Source organism: Bactrocera latifrons, unplaced genomic scaffold (assembly GCF_001853355.1).
Source record: "Bactrocera latifrons isolate USDA-ARS-PBARC rearing strain unplaced genomic scaffold, ASM185335v1 scaffold_314, whole genome shotgun sequence".
Lineage (NCBI taxonomy): Eukaryota > Metazoa > Arthropoda > Insecta > Diptera > Tephritidae > Bactrocera > Bactrocera latifrons.
This window is the reverse complement of record NW_017536786.1, coordinates 80,674-91,631: the sequence shown is the minus strand read 5'-3', so window position 1 is coordinate 91,631 and position 10,958 is coordinate 80,674. Positions and strand designations below refer to the sequence as shown.

At 35.4% G+C, this 10,958-nt stretch overlaps 1 protein-coding gene across 4 annotated transcripts in view; it reads left to right on the top strand.

Moving 5' to 3' along the window:
- Positions 1-10,958, top strand: part of LOC108970901 (ATP-binding cassette sub-family G member 1) — a 23,530-nt gene that overhangs the window by 3,167 nt on the left and 9,405 nt on the right. The window contains exon 1 of one of the 4 annotated variants that reach the window (XM_018936609.1): positions 9,629-9,647. The exons of the other annotated variants lie outside the window; for them this stretch is intronic. The gene's annotated coding sequence lies outside the window, so the exon portion shown is untranslated. Of the gene's footprint in view, positions 1-9,628; positions 9,648-10,958 lie in introns of those variants that run through there. 4 annotated transcript variants of the gene reach the window in all.

Genomic DNA, 10,958 nt, shown 5'->3' with positions numbered 1-10,958 from the left:
TATGTGCTATATTACAATTCAAAGTATATATGAATTTATATATATGTATATCGTACATATGTACATATGAACGTGAATTTAACGCTACACAAATTATGCGCCATTTGTTCGCTTTCCACGCCCCGGCGATTAAAAGTACTTCAGAAGTTGATTGGCTCTTTAAGTCACAAAAAATGTTTCACTCATGCGAACTCACACAAATTCTGCTTTTCACCGCTTTGTGGAAAGTGGAAAATATCTGTGTGTTTCCGACACAGAAAATATGCCATACATACATGTATAATAAATATGTACAAGTATGAATAAATATGTATCAGTTTATGTTTGTATATCTATATCCTCCACTATTGTTTACTGCTCAACGCCAAAGTCAAAGCGAACGCAACAACAATTTCCCGCCAAGCGTTTCTAAAACTTTTACAAGCATGTTGGCTATCCACTACATACTTTGTACGAGTGTGTGTGTTTGCAATAAATGCCACTCAAAATAGTGGTGTTTGCCAAGGCGGAATTGGATGTGAGTGAGTGGGTTGAGTGGTGCGCACAAGTGGCACGCTTGTTGCATGCAACATCACTTTTATTGAAAGGTGCATCAAAAGCACAGACGAAGACAACTATAAAAGCAACCGGCAAATTTACTATTTATTCACACATACACTTTCATATACAAGCTGACTTTTTGTTTGCAAAATTATTAGTTTCCATTTCCTCAGTTTAGCTCAGCTTCAAAAAAAAGTACTCAATTATGAGTAATGAATAACTGTGTGTAACGTTAGCCGGCTTTTTGAACACGTTTAGTTTCGTGTGCTGAGTAAGCTGAGAGAGCGCGTGAGTTTTATTTCACGTTTGTGCGCAATTTTACAAACAGTGTAAGTCAAAAGTAATGGTACCGAGCTGAGTTAGTAATTACGAAGCTATCAAAAAGCTGAAAATTTATATAAAGTATAGTAAACATTAAAACTTAGTCAACAAATTTATTAATAATGAAAGAGTGATAACTTTTGAAGTGAAAAATGTTTAGAAAATATATATTAAAACGAAAAAAATCTAGGACAAAGTTTAAATTAATGAAAGAGTACAAAAGCTTAGACTGAAAATTCTTAAAGCTATATATCCTTACCAAACAGTGGACTTAGTTTTGCAAGATTATCAGTCGAAAAATGTTGCAGTAGACAGGTTACCACCAAAGGTACGTTGGGTTGAATTAAGATGTCGATCCTAGCAAATGTAACCTCTAGCAGAAAACTTCGGTTGACGAAATATCTTCAGAAACTTGGTATGATTTATTACCTAAGGCAATGGGGCAACCCCCGAAGAAATAGGTGCAGTTTGGATCATTGCAGAATATAGTTACCACACAAACTGACCCATCAAAATCAAGTTCTTGTAAGTATTAAAGGGTGATCCATTTCGAGGTTCCGCAATTTTTTAAATAAAAAGCACAGTAACTTTAATTTTATCCATTAATTATCATTCCAAACAACATTATTTGGCATTTATTTTTTGAAGAGTATCTCTTTTAAATGTTAGCCTCGGCTATATCTCAGATGGTCCATTCGTTGAGTCCAGTTTGCAAATGACACGCGTATGTTTTGCTCCAAGGCCTGAATCGCAATGCAACTGTCTGCATAGACTTTACATATCCCCACAGGAAAAAGTCTAACGGTGTGCTGTCACAAGATCTTTGCGGCGGACCAAAACTTCGGCTACACACCGAAGTGTTCTCTCAACAAATCCATTGATAGATGCGTGGTGTGGAAAGTGGCGCCGTCTTCTTGAAACCAAATGCCGCGGAATCAATTTTAGACACCAACTAGTCAGTTATCCTGGCGCGATAACGGTCGATGGTGCCACCGTCCCACATACTTTACCAAACCGTCGTATTTTCTGGATGAAATGGCAGCTCTTGAATGTCTTTAACTTACTCTTCGTCCCAAATGCGGTAATTTTGCTTGCTTACATACCCACTGAGACAGTAATGGGCCTCATCGATGACCAAAATTTTCCTCGAAAACATCGGATCTTTTGGGAACTTTTCCAGAGCCCACAGAACAAAGCGATGTCGCTTGGGAATATTAAATGGCTTCAGTTCTTGCACAAGTTGTATTTTGTATGCTATTAATTTAAGGTCTCGACGTAAAATGCGCCAAGTCGTTCCGTACAGTAGTCCAAGTAGTCTTCAAGATATTTTGCATAAAATTGGAAATATCTACACATTATTCATGTTCTTATCTATCTTTTTAAAGTCTTATACAAAATCATATTTATATGCGAACAACTATAGTGGTAATATACATATGTACATACCCGTATAATATACAATAGAATTAGTTCCTACTCATAATTGATTCCTTTCTAATTATTCCTACACAGAAACTTTAATTACTCTCGAAGGTATGTGAAACTGTTGTTTATAATTTAGAAAAGGTTTCTGCAGACAAGGAATGTAGAATTGTTCTCAGCATACTCACATATACCTACATCACAACATACATATTTAATAATTGAATTTAAATGACGCAGAAAGTTGTAAGTGGAGCGTTTGAATTTGCCACTTTGCAAAGTTTTGCAACAATTTATGGACTTTTACTCAATATAAGCTTGTCTTTGTTATCTTTTGCTTTTGTTTACTAGCATATTCTTATTACGTTTTTCATTGTTTAGCAGTTTCTTATTCTCAATTGAGTCAGCGTTCACTGATAATAAATACGCGCTGTCTCATTGCATGCTCTCAATCTGTGACTTAGAACGCACAGTGCAACGCGCATCATATCTACAAAATGCGGATGTGAGTATTCTGCGAATGCGAAAAGAACACGCTCTAGTGACTTTCCGTTTTTTTTTTTTGCCAGAAAATAATTTGATAAACCATATGTATATGCTTTATTGAAGTAAGGCGCTCTATGTCGTGTTTAAGTCATATTATGTGTGCATATCTATATATATGAGTGTATGTATGTATTCTAATGTATATATTTCAAGTGTACAATAGATAGCACAACCCAGCAATAAATTGCCAAAGACGGCAAAAAAAATTAGTACTCAATTCAATGCTACCCAAATAACATTCTCTTCGAATTATCTTGTTGTGGAGAGTAAAAAATCTTTATAGAACTGTGATCTTTAAAGAGAAGAATGGTTATTTTGCACATTTTTTCACAAATCGACTCTACGTTTTTACTTAAAAACTGTATGTATACGAAGGTAGTTACAAAGTGGTCTTAAAGAAATCGTCTTGGACTAGTTACCTGTAGAGCCCTTACTTAAATTTGAGGAAGATAAAAGACATAAGCAAAGAACAACCTTGTGCTAAAATTCAGAAGCATAAAATCGGTTTCTACTCATCCTTAAGCTTAAGGATAAAATCGAGATTATTTTTTCAGAATTCTATATTTGAAATATTCAATAATTGTAATTGGACTGAGTCGATTATTGATCGATTAAATTTATTGAACCAATCATTATATTAAATGCATCACGGAAGGCATTCTACGGAATAGCCTTGAGAACCGAGGTGCATGCTGCTTGCATCCCCTCTGTCGTCTCAAAATGCTTGACTTTCATCAGCCTATTCAGTCAAGGAAACAAAAAAATTCCAGGGGCCACATTTGGGCTATAGGAAGGCTGCGCAAGCTTTGGAATGGCGGCCTTGTTTAGGTAGCTGTTCACAAATAAGTGAGTGTGAGCCGGGGCGTTGTCGTGGTAAAAGTTCCAATCGGCTGCGATGTCTTGTCGCACCCAATTGATCCTGCGGTTGTATCTCTTGAGGACTTCCACGTAAAACTTGCCATTGACGGTTTGTCCAGGATCAACAAATTCATGATGGACGATGTCATTGATGTCAAAAAAGACAATGAGCAACATTTTCACTTTGAATTTACTCATTCTTCCCTTTTTTGGGCGAGGAGGTGACGGCGGTGCCCCTCGGAAGATTGCCTCTTTGTCTCAGGGTCATCCTCAAGGAGCCATGGCTGGTCACCTGTGTACGTTATTCAAAAATTGGGGATCACTTTCACATAAATATGTTCAAATTTTCTACGCACACTTCCACCCGCTTTCGGCTTGCACCACTCACAGAAACATGTCGATGTTAGTCCTGGCTCTCCATGTGCTCGTAGAGAGAAAGTTAAAAGAAATTGTGGAAAGATCGACCCTTTTTTTTTTTTGTTTTTTGATTATCCGCCGTTTTATACATTTTTTTCTCAGTTTTGCAAGCATAATGTGATAACGATATTAGCAGTAATCAAGAACAAGCGTAGAAAACATATCCACAAAGACACGGCAGTTCTTGCTCTCTTGCTGACAATGTATAACAATATTTAAGAACAATGAAAGTGAGGAGTTTCAACAGGGGAAGTTTAAATAAAACATTCTGTCAGCGCCTTCAATAAATAGATCGAAGAAAGCGACTCAAAAATAAATATTTCAACTAATCAGTGATCTCAGCGCACTTTAGGAGGATTTGCTTGGTTGCTTCATTTTCTTCAGTAAAAGCAATCGAAAACAAAACTTGCTTTTCAATAAAATATTCTTGATGAATGCTATATTTAAAAACAGGACCCTGCGCTCACGTTGACTGGGTAATCACAAATACTTACTACTTGCCATTGTTGTTGTAATTACGGTTCCCATTTGTCAGCTATTGCCGGCACAGCCACAGCTGCCGCTATCGCTTCAATTGACAGTTGGAAAGCAAACTTTTCAGTTTGGTTCTTCAACGCGCAACGAGCGAACGCGTCTAACTCAAAGCGCCGTTTGAGCGCCCGTTCAATCACACGACCACCGATCCACCAAACGTTCTCGGCGACCGATAATAAATTGATACGCGCAACAGTCAATATTTTAATCGTAACAGTACGCCCAGCGCGTTGTGTCCCAAATCGTGCCTCTTCTTCTTACATGTTGCATACGTAATATAATACATATACTATATACTTGTGATTTGTTTCCGTGTTTCATATATACAAAAGCAAATATATTTATATAAATTATTATAAATGAAGTGATAAGAGATCGTAACTAAATAGACTGACGCTGAAATGATTAATAAAGGTATTTATCGCCTAAATGTATGTTTGTATTTCGTAACGAATTCGGCTTAAGTATTGCTCTAGTGGATTATTGAAATGTGTTCCCCTATCGCCAGTTAGAATTAGAGTGTTTGCAGCTCTTCTTAGTGCAGTGTGTACTTATAAAAATTATTGTGATCGTCGCTGTTCTCGAGTCACTACGATTTCTTTACAAAGTGCTGTTAATAGGCTTCCCAGTGTTTGTATGTATGTGTATTGGAATGAACCGAAATTTCAGCCCAAAAATTAGTTTATGCATGATGTTTTTACACATGACTTTATGTGTGTGAGGAGGTATTAAACTATCTTAATACAGAGCCAGTGCCCTTTGAGGCGGTTGTATGCTTCAAATGGAATTTGCTCAATGAATTAAACTAATTAAGTCAAATAGTGAATGGAAAAATGTTTATTTGAGTTTTATATGAGTGACGTTTTTTTGATAAAGATTAATATATACTTACATTTATATTCCTTTACTCTCGCTAGGTTAATAATATCCGTCAATATTAAATGAAATATGTTTAATTATTTCTTGTTCGAAAATTTTGCCTCTTAGAATTCATTTCGAAGTAACTAAGTAATTTTATGTATTGTAAATAATTGAAAGCGTAGGTTAAAGTCAATGCTGAATTCCATGGTGAAATGCAAGTGATTTGAAAACATTTATTCCACGCTGGTGGCATTTTCACAAACTCATTTGAACAGCGGACATTAGGGTGTTAATTTCTCTGCTTATACCATGATCAGAAGATCCCCTAATTGAGCAATATATTATCCATTTTATACACTCGAAAATTTTCCCAAACAAAAAAGAGTGCTTCTTAGATAGACCCCCTATAGATCCGCTTCTATATATGTATGTATATGGTATATAGTTATGTTAGATAGATAAAAAATTAGTTTAGCACTGCGACCCTAGCTCTAGAGGCATTGTACCCTCCCCTCTGTCATAACCACTCACAAGCCACAGCACATTTATAAATTCGAGTATACTGCTATTCCATTGAGGTGATGTGATCCCTCGTCAGAAACATGAAAAACATGAATCCAAGAGCCTTAATCCTACAACTGCAGCCTGCTGTACAGTCTATCAACAGGTGCTCGAAAGTCTCCGGCTCAACGTCGAAGAACCGACAGTTTGCTCAAAAGGCTGGATCCAAGTTCGGCATAACCCTTGTGGCTTGATACCCAGTTAATCTCATAAACAGAGATCGCTTTAAGTGTCGTTTTGCTATCGCTGAGCATGGCAATACTTTCGTTGCGATAGTTGCGTTGGTGGCTTATGTCAATACACCAACTTATAGCAAAGACTTGTGCTTGGAAGATGCTCGGAAAATGTCCTACAGGCATGGGGAGTTTCGTACGTACTCCTGCGACTCCTTCAGCAATTACTGCCAAAGTTTTTAAGCCGCCGATGTATCACTCAAGTCGAGAGTGGAATCATTCCATTCAGCATTGCTGCTAAGGGTAACTTTAGACTTCCTTTTGAAATTGATCATTTTGTTAAAGCTAACGGCCTTAAGGCCTTAATTTTTTGGGAAGAGATTTCCTCTGCCTTCAGTTTCCATTTGAAGCATTGTGTGTTTCGCTGCTCGACTATGTATTACATAAAGCGGTATGAATTCCATCAGGACCTCCAGTGCTGGAGCTCACGTTTCAGCTTCGATAATTGCAGTCTTATCGGAGTCTGTGATGAGACTATTTCGAAAATTATTACTGTACATATTATTTTATTTCACTCCCAACACCTATTTCGCTCACTACTTCCTTGCGTTTTTGAAAACATGGCGGGTATGGAGCGATTTCGGCGGAACGAACCGCCTTATTGCGCATTTACAGTAATGTAACAGTTTCATTGAGGTTTTTTCAAGGAAAATATGTCAAGTATAGCTCAGCCGATGTTGCGACACACGTATTGCATGACATTTACACACTAATAAGGCACTTGTTTTCACACAATAACTAAATCACTCTACTAAGCGGTGAAAAGGTGTAAATTTAATTTACAAATACTTTCACGAAATTGAAGTGATTTCGATTTGCTTCATTTTCATTTAATTGTCTTTCCAAATATTGTGAGTGAAGTATGAGCTATTCTATGTTTTCAAAATATTATGCTATTAGTTAACAGAAAACGCGGATAGCAACTCGGAAGAGCGCTAGGAAAATAAAAGTTATTCTAGTATTCATTAAAGGCGACATCGAACCGCGAAAGCCTCAATAACTAAATGTGAACACATGAATTTCTATTGTATATAAGTATAAGTAATATGTGCACAGATAAGTTAACAGTAAACAAATACAACAAAGTACACATCGTAAAGTCAGCGAGAATAAAAACAAAACCTACGCGGCGATAATTAGCAACGTGCAAACACGAAAATCGGGAATCATATATATTCTTATGGCTCGCAGCAAATAAACTTAATGATATATAAGTGTTTTATAGTTTTCGTATTCCTACTAGATGTGTGTGTACTTAAATGGTATTTCGCAGCTATTTGAATAAACACCCGAGCTGCCGAAATTCTCCGGCATGAAATAATACAGAACTTGTCTTTCGTTTCATAGTTTGCTCATTTTTATTGGAAAAAAATCATAAATAATAACTTATTGAATGCTAAAACAGCATCCCGTCAAAATAAACGAGTAATTAGTTTTGAAAATACAAAATACATATGTACATATAAACGATTAATCAAAAGAGCAATGTTTACGCCGGAAGATGACGAAATATTGATGAAATGCAAACTAGAATGTGAAACGATAAAAAAAAACGTATTTGTATATGGACATATTCCAAAATTATTTTTAATGTAGGTTTAAAAAAATAAGAAAGAATTTCTAGCGCTGCATGCACACAGAGACATTTTCGTAGTTCATTATCGTCAAACGATTTTTTTGGTGTTTTTCATTACAGGATCATCCAAAGTGAAAAAATACGTGTTTTAGTTGAAACCTTAACTTGGACGAAGAAAAAACTGAAAATTGGGTTATTGGCTTACATTTAAAAAAAATTAAAATTTCGCGAAATTTTTTTCAAATACTTGTAATCGAAAAAATCCTTCGTCCATATTTTTAAGAACTGTATTTCAAAGACCTAAAATTTCATGAAGGTCGTTTGTGCAGTTGCCGAGAAATTCTGCCAACAGATTTCAAAAACACAGTTTCGAGAAAAACTCGTTTAAAGACGAGGCGCACAAGCTCTCTAGGCTATAGCTCCGAAACTATTACTCGGATCAACTTAAAAATTTAGTTCAATATTCCACAGGTGTTTTAAAATGTAATAAGACAATAAAAATAATTCAATTCTTTGAAACCTCTAAGGTCATGTAACCCCTTCACAAAGAGCGTATTTTAACAAACAATAATTTTTTTATTAATTTCTCAACTTCGAATTTAATTCGTATCAGCTTAAGTTTTTCCAATTTTAGCACAAATTTTAGCTTAGTGTCTTCCACTTTTTTCCTTCTTTCATAATCCACAGAGCTTCAAACAGTCGCAATAAAAGTTGCCATGTGTGAACCCAGCATAATAGGAATGCCTTTTTTGCCGATATGCGGGCTGATTGATTAATTGTAGCTATTGAGATACAGAAATTTTGCGTAGGCTTAAATTTTTTACGCCCCTTTCTTCTGCTTATTAAATTTTATTACGATTTATGATTTTGAATCCTTAATACGTATTTAATTTTGTATTTAACAATATAAATATATTCATATTATAATTTATTATAATTTTTTACAACTGATTTCTGATTACAGTATCCTTTTAATCCTACCAAGATCTTTTTCGGTGACTATCGACCTATGAAGCCATTTGAGCTGGTTCGTCTTATTTTGGACCTTGTTCTCTTGTCCTTCGCATTCTTGTAGACAACACACACATCGTCGTCAGTACCAATGCGCTTCAAAAATGTATTACTCCTTGGCATTTTGATAAGCCAATCACCGTCCTTAATGGGACGAAGCAAATTACGTTCTGGAAAAACATGAGAAACCCATTTGTCAAGCCTCAAAATGCATCCTAAATGTATCTTGTGCTTGTAAACGAGTTGTTATTCGACGATTTCATCAACCAACGTATCTTATTTTATTCACATCGGCTTCAAGAAACCTTCCAGAAGATCGAAATTGTCGAAACCAATTTTTGCATTGGCGATCGGTCAACACATAATTTTCGCCTTGCTGGAACGCATTTTTTATATTTTCTTCACACAAAAACTATTCTACAAAATTTAAGAAATTTTTTTACAAATAAGCTTTATTATATCAGCTGTTCAAATATATAACAGTAAACCGGTTATGCGTGAAGTTGGCTGCAAAAAAGTGCAATAAGTTCAGCTGTTGTCATCAAACGAAATTGCTTAGTGAACATCCCATTAGAATAATAAATATATTTTCCATATTTAAAGAAAAGTTGTAACTTGTCATTTGCAAATTTTAAGTCATTCATTTCACCCGCCTTGATATTTGTGCACTATCATGCATCATGACCGCCTCCTCTATGGCAGCAAACAACTACTCCAGCAAGTATAATTGCTGCTCTTGAAATGCTCACGAAACTAATCAGTCACAGGTAGATATCCGAGGATGAATAGAAATATACAGTATGCATGTGTGTGTGTGTGTGTGTCGCAAAATAGCATTTTCCGCCTGCACGCGTGACAATCCATAGCTAATATTATTAATAATATGCAAGTTGTCAGAAACAAAGTAAGCTCATATACTTGTGCACGAGTTACACTAATTACTGTTGTTTAAGTCACTTGAAAAAATCATTTATATATTTATATTACTATATACACATATGTACATGTATACTCCATACATATTTTTGCACTGGTGTGTTTTCGTTTAGAAAGAGCCAGTGAACTCATTAAAAAAGCTTGAGTGAATAAATAAAAATGAAAACGATTAAACTAAAAAAATGGCGATAACGACAAAAAACTCTAGCCTAACGTTTACAGATGATTAGTTGGGTACCGAAGCACCCATTAAAAGAATAACTTATATATACATTGTTACGAGTTTAATAATTTTTTTAATATTTTCAACACAATTATTAATCATCAAGACTGGGTGTTAATAGCCAATGAATCTCATTCCTCTAATTGTCTCCCACTTGTGTGTATGTGCAAAACAATAATTACGAATTATTGAACAATGTACCCGGATCTGTTGATTTCTTGGACTTGTAGATCGGCAAAAGATTAAGCCATACGCATATATGCAAGAGAGCTCTTCTTTAATACTTAGGTTAGGTTAAATTATACTCACCGGCTGTCGCGCCAAGCATATACCTGCTGGTGCTTAGTATTGCTTGATGGAAGCGCTGTTTAATTCGAACAGAAGTATACTGAAGCTACTAAACATATACTATGAGACGAGTTCTAGATAATGCTGGACAAAAACATAGGAGGTAGTAAGGCGTCTCTCATATTTGCTTTCCTGCACTCTCTGCTTGTTTTTTAAATAACTAAATTAACGCCTGCAAACAAGTAAAATACATACTTTATATAGTAGATAGAAAGACATAAAAGCTTTTCACATTTGGCAACTTTAATATTGAACAACTTTCCTTCAAAAATCGACGTTATCTATACTTATCTTGACTGGCTTGAGCTACAATGTAATGATACTCTTAGAAAATATTGGGTCGTTGAAAAAGTATTTTCGTATTTCTAATCAAACTTCAAAATGTATAAAAATACTTATAATAATAAATAAATAAATAAACAAGTAAGGAAGGGCTAAGTTCGGGTGTCACCGAACATTTTATACTCTCGCATGATAAAGTGATAATCGAGATTTCAGGTGTGGTTGTGAACCGATTTCACCCATATTTGGTACATGTCATCACGGTGTTAAGAAAATGTTATATACCGAA